Source organism: Heptranchias perlo, chromosome 19 (genome assembly GCF_035084215.1).
Source record: "Heptranchias perlo isolate sHepPer1 chromosome 19, sHepPer1.hap1, whole genome shotgun sequence".
NCBI classification, from domain to species: domain Eukaryota; kingdom Metazoa; phylum Chordata; class Chondrichthyes; order Hexanchiformes; family Hexanchidae; genus Heptranchias; species Heptranchias perlo.
The window spans coordinates 11,513,178-11,529,026 of NC_090343.1; the positions used below are offsets into that span (position 1 = coordinate 11,513,178).

Genomic DNA, 15,849 nt, shown 5'->3' on the forward strand with positions numbered 1-15,849 from the left:
TATGACGTAGATAAATGTGAGGTTATCCACTTTGGTTGTAAAAACAGAAAGGCAGATTATTATCTGAATGGTGATAGATTGGGAAAAGGGAAGATGCAACGAGACCTGGGTGTCCTTGTGCACCAGTCACTGAAAGCGAGTATTCAGGTGCAGCAAGCAGAAAGGAAGGCGAATGGTATGTTGGCCTTCATTGCAAGAGGATTTGAATATAGGAGCAGGGATGTCTTACTGCAGTTATACAGGGCCTTGGTGAGACCACATCTGGAGCATTGTGTGCAGTTTTGGTCTCCTTATCTGAGGAAAGATGTCCTTGCCATGGAGGGAGTGCAACGAAGGTTTACCAGACTGATTCCTGGGATGGCAGGACTGACGTATGAGGAGAGATTGGGTTGACTAGGCCTATATTCACCAGAGTTTAGAAGAATGAGAGGTGATCTCATCGAAACATATAAAATTCTAACAGGACTAGACAGACTAGATGCAGGGAGGATGTTCCCGATGGGTGGGGAGTCCAGAACCAGGGGTCACAGTCTCAGGATATGGGGTATGCCATTTAGAACCGAGATGAGGAGAAATTTCTTCACTCAGAGGGTGGTGAAACCTATGGAATTCTCTACCACAGAAGGCAGTGGAGGCCAAGTCATTAGGTGTATTCAAGAAGGAGATAGATCTATTTCTTAATGCTAAAGGTGACCAAGAGATATGGGGAAAAAGCGGGAACAGGGTACTGAGTTAGATGATCAGCCATGATCATTTTGAATGGCGGAGCAGGCCCGAAGGGCCGAATGGCCTACTCTTGCTCCTATTTTCTATATTTCTATGTTTCTATATAAATGAAAGTTCTTTCTTTCAAATACAATAATGTAATACATATTCTGGCCTACTGCACATTTCCTACTCTCTCCACTCCACCAACCGTGACAGACCTTTCAGTCATCACCTCCCTGCACTATTGCATTCCCTTCCTAAACCTACCAGCCTTGCTACATTTCTCCCCATCTTCAAAAGCCTCTTCTAAGTTTTCAGTCACTGTTTCTAATTCTTCTGCCAACTCCTAATCAGTATCCAACACCCCATTTTGTGAAGCACCTTGAGATGTTTCACTATAGAACGATATGCTGATGGGGTTAGATGAAGAGGCTGGGAGGAGGCTCATGTGGAGCGTAAACACCGGCATAGACCAGTTGGGCCGAATGGCCTGTTTCTGAGCTGTAGACTCTATGCAATTCTATGTAACTATGATAAAAGCACTTTAAAAGTGCGAGTTCTTTTTGAACACAAGAGTTATTCTCTGTCAGTCGCTACTCTCAAAATGTTGAGTGCGATGCAACATGAGTTTGGGACACCTGGAACCACAAGCAACACTAACAATTTGTTTACGGGTTGTACAATTTTAAATTAAGGTGAGCTTATCAAAACAATAACTCCTCCCCATGACATTCGGGATTCAAACTACTTACAGAGTCACAGTGTCTCACTGGGTTGATAATTTGCCTTGTTTGACACAGTTTATCCTGTATGAGTATTTATAAACCTTTCATGGATTTGTCACAATGTCACCAATTTCACTGGCTTCTTGGCTTAAGCTCCAATGTATTAAACAGCACACTGAAAATCATAAAGGGACCTGCAACAATCCTCCCCTCATATTCAAAATGAATACTGGATTGCAAGTTCCATCCGTATGACCAAGTTCAATGGCAATGAAATACGCCCAGCAATAAAGCCATTAACTTCTGAGCTCATTTCAACAATTAAAAAAAATACAGCTCATCGTAAAGAAACTTAATTTACAGACGGGCACCTGGAGACTGCACTGTGTTGGGTGGCACGGCCCTTCATATTTCAGCTCACTCTCCTGCCAAAGTTCATACATTGACCCCATTCACCAAGAGCAATTCAACATCTGATAATACCTCTGTAAACCCAGTGTCAGTACAGACTGACTGAAGTGCGAACACAGTACATGTTAAATTTTAATAGAGTTGAGTCTGATAAATGTACAAAGAGTTTGAAGTGCTGGTTTAGTGCAGATTTGTATAAACTCGCAGATAAACAAAAAATTAAATTGTAAACTTTTTACCGCAGCCTCTTTCATTTAACAGCTCAGCTGAAAGAAAACTATCAGAGAAACACTGAATGATAACATAGGAACAAGGGAATGTACAGTACTGGAAAAGACCATTGTGGTCTTAGTGTTGGGGAAATATCATATCCCACGATACCTCTCATACCCTTCTATCATAGGAACATAGGAACAGGAGTAGGCCATTCAGCCCCTCGTACCGTCTCCAGGTATTGACCCATTTCTCTCTTGAATTTGCTGGTATAATCAACCGCCCACTACCTTCCTTAGCAGTCCATTCCACACATTCACCACCCTCTGCATAACAACAACTTGCGCTTATATAGCGCCCTTAACGTAGAAAAAATGTCCCGAGGCACTTCACAGGAGCGTCATCAAACAAAATCTGACACCGAGCCACATGAAGAGGTATTAAGACAGGTGGTCAAAAGCTTGGTCAAAGAGGTAGGTTTTCTAAACTGGGGTAGATTTTAGCTCCCGTCACTGAACGGGCGGCCAGTGGGCGGAACACCCACCCTTTCCAGTCGGCGGGAGGCCCGGCCCCATTTCGAGTTCCAGGCCTCATTACCGTGTTGCTGGTGGGCTGCACGCTTCCCAACGGGCACCCTACTCCAACTTTCCGCCTCCGGGCCAGTGCAATATCAGGCAGCCCAGAGGCCGAGCCAGCTGGCAGGTAGGTATGTCTGGGGTGGCAAGGGGCAGGGGCTGATCACAGAGTCGGGGAGCCTGGGGTGACAGTGCCCCACAGTATTCTTGTGGAGCCTGGACGAGCACTCCTGCTCCTCTTGACCCCACAAAAATAATTCTGAACTTACATTTTGGAGCCTTTTCTCACTCAACCCAGATGTCCCTTGAGATTGTACTGGGGCTGTATGTACATCAGACTTCTAATTTAGGCAGGTACCTAGTCTGCCTAGCAGAAGGTTTCAGGAAATACTGAAATGGAGGGAATAGCTAATAATGTGGAGGACTGCACCAAAATACAGAAAGACATAAACAGACTTGCAGAGTGGGCAGATAAATGGCAAATGAAATTCAGTGTGATGATGTGTGAGGTGATTCATTTTGGTAGGACAAGTAAGAAGGCCACTTATTCCTTGGAAGGTAAGATACTAAATGAGATAGAGGAGCAAGGAGATTTGGGAATACAGATACATAAATCGTTAAAAGCAGCAACACGTCGATGAGGCCATAAAGAGTGCAAACAAAGTACTTGGGTTCATTTCTAGAAGAACTGAATATAAAAGCAGGGAGATAATATTAATTCTAAATAGAACCTTGGTTAGACCACACTTGGAGCACTGTGAGCAGTGGCTCCCTATTGGGTGGTAAGGGTTGGGTTTACTCATAAACTATGGATGCATGTCTACACTGAATTAATGGGATAAATGTAATAATTTAACACATGACAGAAATAGGCAAGAAGAAAGAAAGAAAGACTTGCATTTATATAGTGCCTTTCATGACCTCAGGACATTCCAAAGTGCTTTACAGCCAATAAAGCACTGTTGTAATGAAGGGAAACGCGACAGCCAATTTGCGTACAGTAAGGTCACGCAAACAGAAATGAGATAATGACCAGATTATCTGCTTCAGTAATGTCGATTGAGGGATAAATATTAGCTGGACACCAGGGAGAACTCCCCAGCTCTTCGTCAAATAGTGCTATGGGATTTTTTTACGTACGATAAGGTAGATGTAGAGTAAATGTTTCGACTTGTTGGTGGAGTCCAAAACTAGAGGTCATAAATATAAAATAGTCGCTAATAAATCCAATAGGGCATTCAGGAGAAACTTCTTTACCCAAAGAGTGGTAAGAATGTGGAACGCTCTACCACAAGGAGTAGTTGAGGCGAATAGCAGAGATACATTTAGGGGGAAGTTAGATAAGCACATGAGGGAGAAAGGTATGCCGATAGGGTTGGATGAAATAGGGAGGGGGGAGATAATTGCGAAGCATAGGTGCTGGCATGGACCAGTTGGGCCGAATGGCCCTGTTTCTATGCTGTAGTTTCGATGTAACACAATGTACACCTGAGAAGTCGGACAGGGCCTCAGTTTAACATCTCATCCGAAAGATGGCACCTCCGACAGTGCTCCCTCAGTACCGCATTGAAGTGTCAGCCTGGATTTTGTGCTCAAGTTTCTGTAGTGGGGCTTGAACCCACAACCTTCTGACGCAGAGGCTGGAATACTAACCACTGAGCCATGGCTGACTCAGAAAGGCTGCACTAGGTATTGTTTTGGTGTGAAGATTTTCAGAGACACCTTAAAACAAAGAAAAACCATGAGTCGTAGTTATTGAGATGCAAACAGCAGTGATCGTATATTAGGGAATTCAAAGGCAGTGATGTATGGTATATGGGCTGGGGAGGACAAGCCTCTCCTACACTGATTTGTTTACAACTTTTCATTGTACAGAATTTATCAACAAAAAAAAACATACACACACCTTTTCACCTGAATTTATGTAAACCAGCAAGCATTTCTTAAAAAATGAAGTCAGAAAAATAGCTTGAGGCATCATTGTGGTGATAATTAATGCCTAAGCATGTTCAGGGTAAGCCTGCAATCACCAGTACAACGTCACATCGAGCAGTGAGGTCTACTGACTCTCCTGCTTCAGGGAAGTAGGCTTGAGGAGTGGGGGCGGTGGTGGTGGGGGGGGGGAGGGAGGGTTGAGGATCTGATAAACATTATCTTTGCAGATGAAAACAGAAATGCGATCCTGGTACAAGTACTAGAGTTGCATTGTTTCTCACCAGCCTTTTTTTTTTAGCTGCATATCTTCATACTGAATTTGCCTTATTGTGACCCCGGAGGGAAGAGTTTGAAGTGATTTACTGTAAAGTTATGTAAAAGAAAATGATAGGAGGAGGAACTTAAGGCTTGGTACATCCAGCACAATTTGCAGAAGTCTTTTAGTTCTTCAAGGGGAATACAGAAGTCTTGGGTTTTTCTTTCTCCGTGTCACCAGGAAGAGTAAAAAAAAAACGAAGGCAAAGCAGTTTTAGTGCAAAGCACTTTTAAGGCCAGACTCACAGCAGTAACTGAGAAACTTTCATTTGTTGCAACCTCAGCTATCACATGCTCCAGTCCTGGAACTGTGCCATCCTTAGACCTGTGGGAGAGAGAAGACAAAAATATATTACACTCTAGGGCTTTCACTGGTGTTTTGGCATTGAAGCATTGGATAACAAGGAAACCTTGCAGCCTGTTCAAGGAAAATCGTAGCTTCTACAATACGACGTAGTTAGAATTTGGTCTCGCAGAGCAGGAGCATGGCAGGCAACATCATTTATTACATTAACTGAAATATATATTGAACAGACAATATATAGAGATTATGCAGTTATTATACACTGTAGAAAGGTTACCCAGTGACAAAATATCACAGAGAGATTATACATTCACCATTTGGACTATTGTCACTATGCATTGTAAGATATTATGCTGCAACTGTTCCTTATCCAGAGATTACACAATCATTATATACCATACAGCCCCTATATATTGGGATAGAAATTTGTCTTGGAAGGTAGTGCAAAATAGGTGGTATCGCATCGTCTGCCCGCTATACGCCCCACTCGATATTCAATGGAATCAAATATCGGGCGGGGTGTATAAACAGACATCCCATGTGTTAGCGCCTGTTATGCACAACCGAGCATGTCGAATTTTTACCCGATTATATAGTGACTGCATGCTTAGAATTTAATTTCCTTTATTAATGCAGTACTTAACACATTCATGTAAAATTACTTTGTGTGCTATTTGTTTGTGCAAGTCAGCTTGGCAACACTTCTGCCTCTGAGTCAGATGGTTGTGGGTTTAAATCCTACACCAACACATAACACTGGCTGGCTTTCCAGTCCTCTACTAAAGGAGTGTTGTCTTCCTTTGGTCCTTCAGATAAGATGTTAAACTGAAGCCTGTCTACTTATTCAAATCAATGTTGAAGATCCCATGGCACTAATCAAAGAAAAGCAGAGCGTTATCCTGGCCAATATTCCAACCTCAACCAAAAACAGATTGACTGATCTTTCATCCCATTGCCCTTTGTGGGACCTTGCTGTGCGCAAAATGGCTGCCATGTTTGCCTACATAATACTAATCACTGCACTTCAAAGTGAATTCTTTGTATGTGAGATGCTTTGGTAAGGTGCCATGTAATGCAAATCTTTCTTGTTATTCGAATGTGCCGTTAACCTGTTTACTTAAAATGGGTTAAGGACTGTATTAAGATAACGCAAACAGGAATTTTACATTAAGCACTGAGCAGTGCTCTGCCAGAGGAAATTAAACCCCCATTGCTAGAATAATGAAATAAAGATTAAGCTTCTATTCTCAACTGTGCCAGCAAACAAATAGGGAGTCTAACACATGTCAAATTAAGATAAAGTGGTAATATATAATGATCTACAACAGACTGCGTAATAACTTATTTCCCATTAAAATATTGGAAAGAACGCCAATGCAGTTGAAATGTTCTTGTCATTACTTTTCCTTTCCAGTACTAACTTTTTAAAGTTTCTTGATAATTTTAACATGCAAAAACCTTAGATCACGATCTTCCCTGTAAGGTCTTCAGTACCTGGGGCTAAGTAAACATAATCTGCAGTTTAATGAAAATGTGACCTTTGTCCTTCTGGTAAATGATTCTTGGATCTATCTTGTCTAATATAACATTAATTACCAAATGGCATTAATAATTCCATCCCATGTTAAGGTACTAACTGACAGTGGCACGACTGATTTTGCAGTGCCAGGAGGTTTAACCCTTGCTGCATTTGTTACAGTACCTCTAGACAGTTGTCCTTTTTATTCAAGAAATGCAAAATAAATACACTGTGCCATTGAATGGAGTTTGTGTTTATTTAGCAGGGCAAGGGTTACTCACTGTGTAAATGTATGGGGTTTCTATCTATTGTGGATGGTGATGTATCAAGGTGAACTGCTATGCTGAAGGAGCAAACACATAGCTTAGATATAGTATCCTAGAACAAGGCCATCTGGTGCACAGGTTGAGCAATTACTGCACTTCTGAGTGTTACAACATTAGCTATTGTGAGAGCCGGGAGCAGTGAGGGAATTAGCAAACTGTAACATTGTAAATAAACATTGGGAATTTCCTCAGGAATTCTCCCGATTGGCCACCGTAACTTTTGGCAGAGGGTCGGCAGAAAACCTTGCTTACGCGGTTTCCAACGACGTTCCGCCATCGATCGGGGAAGAAATCCCGAGAAAATTCCTGGTGAAAGTGTTTCTGGCATTAGAAATACAGCCTGATTTTACCTCTTCGATGAGGTGAAGAACTAGAGGTAAAACAGGTAAGGGTTAAGTTGCTAGGTACAGCATTAACTGTACTCACGTAGAGTAGTTCCTTATTGAGCAATGTAAGGGTTAAGCCCATCCCCCCTCTAGCTGCTGTAAACTTATGATTGAATTTGTTCTTTGTTAATTATTTCACAGATAACTGTCATAGCCATTAAGCATTATTGAATTCCATTGTCCCTTTTCCCTCACACAATACCTCGCAGATAGAGTGTTGCACAGAGCAATGGTTAGAACTAAAAGATAGGTTTGTGCTATCTCGGGAAGCATTTTGTTCAAACTTTTAAACAGATTATAGTGTCCGTGAACGGATTAATCAGATGACCCTGACCTCCCTCCTAGTGTGCATCTGGAGGAGCTGCCTAATTCTCCTGGTGTCTGTTCAGTGAACAGTAAACTCGGTCCTTGAGTTAATTAGAAAGAGATGGTGAAACAAAGCTTGCAGAACCCGGGCTGTCTCAAAGCAAAGAAAAGAAGAAAGAGTCTAAGGTTTCTCTCAGTAATCACCCCTTTCACTTGTTCTATGGTACTCCCTTAATCACCTGTCAAAGATATGTAATAAGTAAATTTTAAAGACTTCATTTAATCTGCTTAATTTGGAAGAAATAGAATTTTTTTTTGCACATTAGCTGGCCAAACAACAGGGAACAGTCAGAGACAAATGTAATGAGGACATATGTCTCAGAAAATTAAACTTGGTAGCTGTTGAGAGCACAGAAATCCCTGGAGAATCCATGCTGGAGAACCATGGGGCCTGCTGAGAGCCTTGCCACAGCCTAGCGCGTGGTCCAACATTCCTGGTTCAGCAACCAATGGTTATCTTTTGATCTGAACAAGGGACTGATTTCCAGATGACACTGTTGAAGTGAGTTCCATACACAGGAAAAGTAGAAGGTTAAGCTTTGCTGCTGAATTGAAGTCTTGAGCTTACACAGAATGTTGTAGCTCTTGTGTTCCTGGGCCTAAACATGGAGATCTGACTTAAATGCTCGGCTGTTGTGGTGCTGCTCCAGTCATATCTTGTAGGGGACTGACAACCTGCCCATATGGCTCAATGGTTTATAGGTGGCTGGGAATATGCCTATAAAGGAACAGATGGCCACATTACGTTTTGTCAAAAGCGATTACATTTTGATAAGTGTATGAAGATTTGCGGGACAGGGTGATGCAGTGGGTTAAAGTGGAGGCTTAGTTTTGAATCTGACTTAAAGTGATCTCTCTGATGGCTATAAGATCCTGATGAAGTTAGTTTGAGCAGTCCCAATTCAGTTGCTAGAGGACACAAAACTGCATATAATTTGACGCGATATTGGCAGCATCACTCAAAGAAGTCATAAAGATAATTGATGTGAGAAATGGAAAAAATTTACATTGGTGTAATGAGGTAATGATCTTCTGAGATTGAGGTTAAATCACATTATTAGAGCAAATGTAAGGAATCTTACAACACCAGGTTATAGTCCAACAGTTTTATTTGGACTATAACCTGGTGTTGTAAGATTCCCTACATTTGTCCACCCCAGTCCATCACCGGCATCTCCACATCATTATTAGAGCAGTGCAGAGTGAATCTTACTCTATATGCAACCCATTCTATACTAACCCAGCTGTGCTTAAAGTAGGTAACGTGCACAAAAAGGTTAAAAACGCATTCAATTTTCAGCATGGACATCCTTTACTTTGAGTAGCACAAAACCCTTCCCCCTTCTCTCATCAAGTAAGGACATTTGCTTAAGTCTCATGTAAATGTGTAAGTTAGTTTAACACTTAAAGAAAAGGGAAGTGATGAATTTTCAATGCAAAAGATTTTGGTTAGGATGACAACACATCTCTCACATACTATACCACAGTTTTTTGGGCGTGTGAATGACTCAGGAACTCATCAGCAATTCGTAACTAATTATTCTCACTTTCCTTCTTTGTCACTGATTGAGCTTCGATTGGTTTGTGCATTGCAGTCCGAGTGAAGTTGAATGGGATAGGAACGACCAAACTCAGACACGTTTCACTGCAAAGTTGAAAGGTGGCATGTACAGAGGGTATCACAGTCTTATTAAACTAGGAGCAACTGTTTGTGCTTTTGTTTCTCTTTAATGTGTTCCTTAAATATAGTGGGGGGGGGGGGGAGGAGGGGTGGAGGAATTCTCTTCTGCCATCCCACCCAAAAGTTCGAGTGGTTAGGCCTACCGCTACCTCAGCACCCGACTGTGATTTCCCTCCCTGCCCCTCCTCCTGCTGCCTACTCCTTCTCTGCCTGCTGCATGTAAATAGTGGCAGAGGCACAGGGCCTAGGGTCCCGGTGGATTTCCTGCTCTCTGCTGTACTGACTGCTATTTCCTGGGGACGCTGTGGTGGTGTTGGCCCCGAGAAACAATGGGTAAATTCCCAAATGGAGGGAAAGGGCCTTGAAGTGGCCTCCTTTCCCTCCAGGGCTCCCCAGAGACTTACCTGCTGAAGGCCTCAGCCTCGACTGAGGTCTTAAGTGGGAGGCCTCAATCAGATCTCTGGGTGCTTATGCCCCTTTAAGTTCTTTGTCAGATCTTTGGATGTTGCAACAACATTTCCAGCTGAGGTTTGCTGGGTATCTCTGGTGAGCTCACTCTTGATAGTGGGAATCCCACTGGGATCTCACTGTGCCTGTCTAATGAGCCCCGACTCAGGAAAATGGGTTGGTGCTGGGGTGGGCACGGCGGGGGGCGGGGGGCAGAAGTACTGCTCCACCGAAACTCCACCCCAAAGAGGAAAATCTAGGCCAGTTACTCTTTTATAACAAAATCATTAAGCTATACATGCAATTAGCAGAGGATAGTTGCCATACCTTCAAAGATTTTGGTTCTTTTTTTAAAGATGGGGTAAAGTAAAATGGAAATTCCAATCAGATCATACTATAGTATCTTCTCGTGCATTTGCTGAATTCAGTTATGACCCTCATGCTGTCTCTTAGGCCTTTATATGTCACAGCCTTTACTGTCGTGTGGTCACTGTATCTTGACCAAGGCAGTCTCTATCCTCATACAAAATTGATTGGCATGAAAAATATTACAAGCTCTTCTAAATTTGATTTTTGAGGCATTTATGTACTCAGTGACACCAGAAGCAGTAGATGTGAATTGCAATGGACCTCTCTTTGTGCCAGGAACAGAAGGTCTCTCACTCTCTATACCAGATAATTAGGTGTGAGGTGCATTGGACATTTCTCTCTCTCTCTTCTCTCTGTCTCTCAGTAGGCATTAGATACTTTGGAACTTTCTCCAAATCAGAGGCAGGCAACTGAATGGAAAAATATGTTCAAAGTTGAAAACTAAACTGTTGAATCAATTGACTTTTCCTCAGGTTGGTAAAAGTTGCTGGTGGATATTGGAAGTCTGGATTGAAAAGCTGTGTTGGCATGTTTGGACATCATCGTACACACTAAATACATAGATTATAGATTAAAATAAAGTCTTTACATTTGACAAGCCACTAAAGTCATCCTTTGGAATCGTTCACTTTTGCTATTTGTCGGTACTAATTAGTGTTGCTAAGCAAACAGTAGCACAGTGGGAATTCATAGTCAATTATGTCATCACAGATTCATTTTGGAAGAGTATTTGTTGTGTTGCATTGATGACATCAGAATAAAATTCAGAATTGCAAAACTGATATTTTAAAGGAAAATGTTATTTTCCTGACTTTAGAAACATCTGAGATTTCCGTTTCTTTTAACCTATCGGTGCCCTTAGTTTCCATTGGGGTTGAAGAGACATTAGGACAGTTATCGAACATTACCACAAACATAGGGATGCTCACTGGATACCTGTGCTGATGTGTTTGATAATTTGATATTTCTGTTTCTCCCTCTATTTGTGTGCGATAGTGTCTTATCTAAAGACGCCAAAGCAAGTTCTCTAACAAAAGCTATTTTACATGAAAGATGTAAACACCACTTAATTCCATCCCTGCAATATCATCCCCTCCACTCCTACCTTAATACCCCACTACTGAGACCTCCATTCACACCTTTGTCATCTTACAGGCCTCCCATCCCAATACAAACTCCAACTTATCTGGAAATTAGCCACTCACACCCTACCCCGTACTAAGTCCCTATTGCTTCTATCGTTGCCAGCCTCCATCTCCCAGCACATTGATTTTGAAATCCTTATTCTTGTCGATAACTCCCTCAGTGCCTTGCCTCACCCTACCTCTGCAACCTTCCCCAGCCTTACATCCCAACTCTTACCCTCTGCTCTTCTGATTTTGGCTATCTGTACATTCCCCCCACCACTGCTCAACTGTGTGAAGTCTTCAATAGTGATATTTCAGTCCTCTGGAACCCCCTTAAAGTCCTTTGGCTTGCCACATCTCACCCCACTTTCAAATGCCTGCTCAAATCCCACCTCCCCAACTGCACCTTTAGTAACTTCACCCAATCCTCTTAATTTCCTACTCGGTGTCTGGTCCCTGTTTGTAAAGCACTCTAGGATGCTTTGTCAAATTAAAGTGTTGCTGTTGACAATGTTTAAAATATTACAATGTTTAAAAATCCACTCCTCATGAAGTAAGTGAAGGAACTCACCATTGATCAAACTAAAATAGTGACCCCTTTATAAGATCTATCATCAACATCCTGTGAATCCGATTCCTAGTATGCTGAAGCAGGTAACAAAATACTGAATGAAGTATGTAGGTGTATTGAGAATTCTCAACCTTCTTTAAAGAATTAATGTATATCAGCCTTTCTCCAATATGCTGCAATATGCACTTTGACACAAGGAAAATGTCATATAAAGGCATCAAGTAAGCCACCTGACCTTGATTTTTACAAATGCTTTTGGTTATTGTGATCTTATAGAATTTAATTTGTGGAAGGAAGAGCCAAAAAGCAAGGAAAACAATTTGCTGAACTGAAAAAAAAGTATAAGGAGTTGTGGTATACAATGGGTTAAAAAATGCATTTTTTTTTTTTGCTTTTTAAAAATGAACACCCCTAAACAGAAGCACACCTGTCTAAACCATTCTCCAATTTGTTCCCTATCTGCGTGCGTTTTGAACTTGCTGCATACATAATTATTGCAAACTGGTTGAATGGAAATGGTCTGTGTAAAGACATTAAAGACTCTACTTTATCTGAATTGGTTGAAAAAGCAGATGTTCTCTTCAACGCCTACTAGAATCAATTTGTTACGAGGGCACAAAGTGGTAAAACATGCTTTGTGGCTGCCTGCCTGGGTAGTTTGGAGATCCCTCAGGGCTATTTAACATCAGAAGTGTTTGTTTTGTACTGTAGAAGGCATGGCTTTAATTGTTGGTATAGCAGGCTGTGGCAGAGTGAGTGAAGGTCGATTGTTTGCTTCGCTCAGTGTACTTAAATCCTCTTTTCAAGTCTATTCAGTGACCTATTTATTTTACGCTGTCGGTCTCTGGTTTTAGCCTTACATTCCAGGTTGTGTGCAATGTTTTTTGAAAAACGAGTTAAGTTTGGGTGACTTGCTACTTGACCGATACATCGAATAATTCCCATTAAAGTTTCGATTTGAATTACACCTGTCCCAAAGCTCTTTTGTAGTTAGGAGTGCGTGCAAATGCTCAACACAATCTTTCTTCAGCAGACAAAATGGACATGAAAAGAATTTATTGGCACATGGCAAGATTCAGTAGCACCCAAAAGTGCGTCTCTCCCATTTTGTAGTGTTATGTGAATTCCATTACTCTCTACCAACTGCCAAAGAATTTTGACTTCATTTGTTTAAGGATTTGTGCAAGATTACTTTCCAGCTCAGTAATATTTCAGATCTTTATAGTGCTAACCTAAAGGGGCTACCCCAGCTGAAAAATTTATTGTAGATGAGTTGCCTTATGTCTGGAATCTTTTTTATTCAAACCAAGGCATTGTTCTCTAGGGATGATGACTGCCTGCAAACTAATGAGTACTCTTGCTGATATATTTCTGTTACATTTATTTCAAAGCTTCGGTTAATTCTTACGCTCATCAATTTTTTAATAGCATTTTTGCACCCAGCGTCAGCACCAAATGTCCCAGGTTAGCTATATCATGGCTGGCCCATCACACAAACAAAAAAACATTTGCTAGCTCCTGCAATAGGAAAATAAAGGCCCTAAAGGGAAGGGGGTGTGGAATACTCAGATGGGAAGAAGATTTTGCATGACAACTTTTGATAACAAAAAGCAGGTTAAAAAAAAACTAATCACATTGTTCACTGTTCATGATTTGCTTTGCATTGTAATGTCCATGTGGAGTTCAGGCATCCATGCAACACTGGAGATCTTAAAGAAGAGAGAATGTACATTTATATAGTGTTTTTCATGATCTCAGGAGGTCCCAAAGCACTTTACAGCCAATGAAGTACTTTTTGAAGTGTAGTCACTGTTGTAATGTAGGAACTGCAGCAGCCAATTTGCGCACAGCAAGATCCCAAGGGCAGCAATGAGATAATCACCAGATAATCTGTTCTTTTAACGATGTTGGTTGAGGGATAAAGATTGGCTAGGACACCAGGGAGAACTTCCCTGCTCTTCTTTGAAATAGTGCCAAATATATCCACCTGAGAGGGCAGATAGGACCTCAGTTTAACATCTCATCTGAAAGATGGCACCTCCGACAATGCAGCACTACCTCAGGACTGCACTGGAGTGTCAGCCTAGATTTTGTGCTCAAGTCTCTGGAGTGGGAGTTGAACCCACAACTTTCTGACGCAGAGGCAAGAGTGCTACCACTAAGACAAGGTTGACACCATTGACTCAGTGGTAACACATCTTAGCATGCATTTGTCTCTCTGAAGTTGACAGTCGGCTTTCCTTGATGATAATGGTGGGGATAAGGCTGACATCCAACATTTGTGCTGTACTTTGGCCTATGGTTTTGTCTATGGCATCTCTGATCCTTTGTTTCCTGTCTTTGGGGGTGTGGGCCTCATTCTTGTGCAGGGTTCTGTGGATTACCTAATGGACAGATGGCTTGATAGCTGGGCTGGTGAGTCCCTTGTCAACCCCTGTGCTGCGCTCATTAGTGGCCGCTTGTCTGCTGAGGAAGGGAGTTCTGCTGACGATAGGAAGTCTTCTTGGAGGCTTAGTCAGCTTTGCTTGGGAAAGTGCTGTCACCTTCTGGCTTAGGGTGTGTTGGATCCATTTGGGAGGGCGTTCTGCTGCTGCCTTCTTTGCACGTGGGAGCCATGGTTGCGTTGTTATTGTCTGAGTTGGGTGTGCAGCAGTGTGGTGCTGCAGAATGGGAATGGGAGCTTTCAGCAGGTGGCAAATCAACAGATTTCCCGGACGCTGATCCTACTGGCTGACTTTTTCAATAAGACTGCTGATTCTCCACTTTATTTTCGGACGTACAGGATCAATGCTCAGTAGATCAGCTGACCTGTCTGTCCTGATGTGGAGTAAGCCTGTGCATCCACTTCCACCTTGCAGCACCCCACTGCCCCCTGACTCAGATGCCATCAGCACATCGATTGAGGTTGGAAGCGTTGGAGAGACCAAAAGGTTGGGGAGGCATATCTCACCCCATGCTCCAAATGCCTTGAAAGTCCTGATCATGAGTTAGGCATAGAGTTAAGTTTAGTTTTCAATGAAATTGTGCCTTAGCTCCGGCCACAAAATAACAAACCCATCACATCAGAATGACATTCTGTTTCTCAGGCTAGTCATCCTTGGCGGCGATTTTCAACCCTGTTTGCTGGCGGGAACAGGACAGTAGTGTGATGAAAATGGGAGTGCAGAACTTACCAGCCTGATCCTGCTGTCGTTCCGCTGACTGCCATTTTGATCAGGGCCTACACGTAGGCGACCAGAGCGCCTGCCTGAAACATGTGGGTGCTTCATTAAAGTATGCATTTTAGGGCCCTCTGACATCAATAGGACCCAGATGCCATATTTATTATCTTTAGCATGGATTGACAGCCCGTTGTACGTTCCACCTGATTTTCAATTCCATTAAAGTCAATGGAAAGGATAATCAGACAGGCACATAACCGGCAGCCGATCTGCATCTGCCAGTTTATCACGTGCTGAAAGTGAAAATTCCCCCCACAATATCTCAGGTATGTGATAAATAAAGGGGCCTTTGTATGTTTATCCTAAATACAGGTTAAAATACTTCCTATATATTTTAAATACAGAGTATTATATATCTTTTATATGTTAGAAATACCAAAGAATATTCTGAATATGTTCTTCCGACCACATATCCGCTCCATCACCAAGACCACCTACTTCCACCTCCGTAACATCGCCCGTCTCCGCCCCTGCCTCAGCTCATCTGTTGCTGAAACTCTTACCCCTTGCCTCGGTTACCTCTAGACTTGACTATTGCAATACTTCTCTGGCCGGCCTCCCATCCTTCACCTTCCACCCTCCATAAATTTGAGCTCATCCAAAACTCTGCTGTCCGTATCCTAACTCGCACCAAGTCCCGTTCACCCATG

The 15,849-nt window shown here is 42.3% G+C and overlaps 1 protein-coding gene and 1 long non-coding RNA gene across 3 annotated transcripts in view; one reads left to right on the forward strand and one right to left on the reverse strand.

The window, feature by feature from the left end:
* The window catches only part of LOC137335163 (transcription factor MafB-like), a 289,042-nt gene that overhangs the window by 61,870 nt on the left and 211,323 nt on the right, over nucleotides 1-15,849 (forward strand). The gene's annotated exons all lie outside the window — the stretch shown is intronic.
* The window catches only part of LOC137335426 (uncharacterized), a 94,349-nt gene continuing 82,884 nt past the window's right edge, over nucleotides 4,385-15,849 (reverse strand). The window contains exon 3 of the long non-coding RNA XR_010966408.1: nucleotides 4,385-5,207. This is a non-coding gene — a long non-coding RNA (uncharacterized lncRNA). The remainder of the gene's footprint in view (nucleotides 5,208-15,849) is intronic.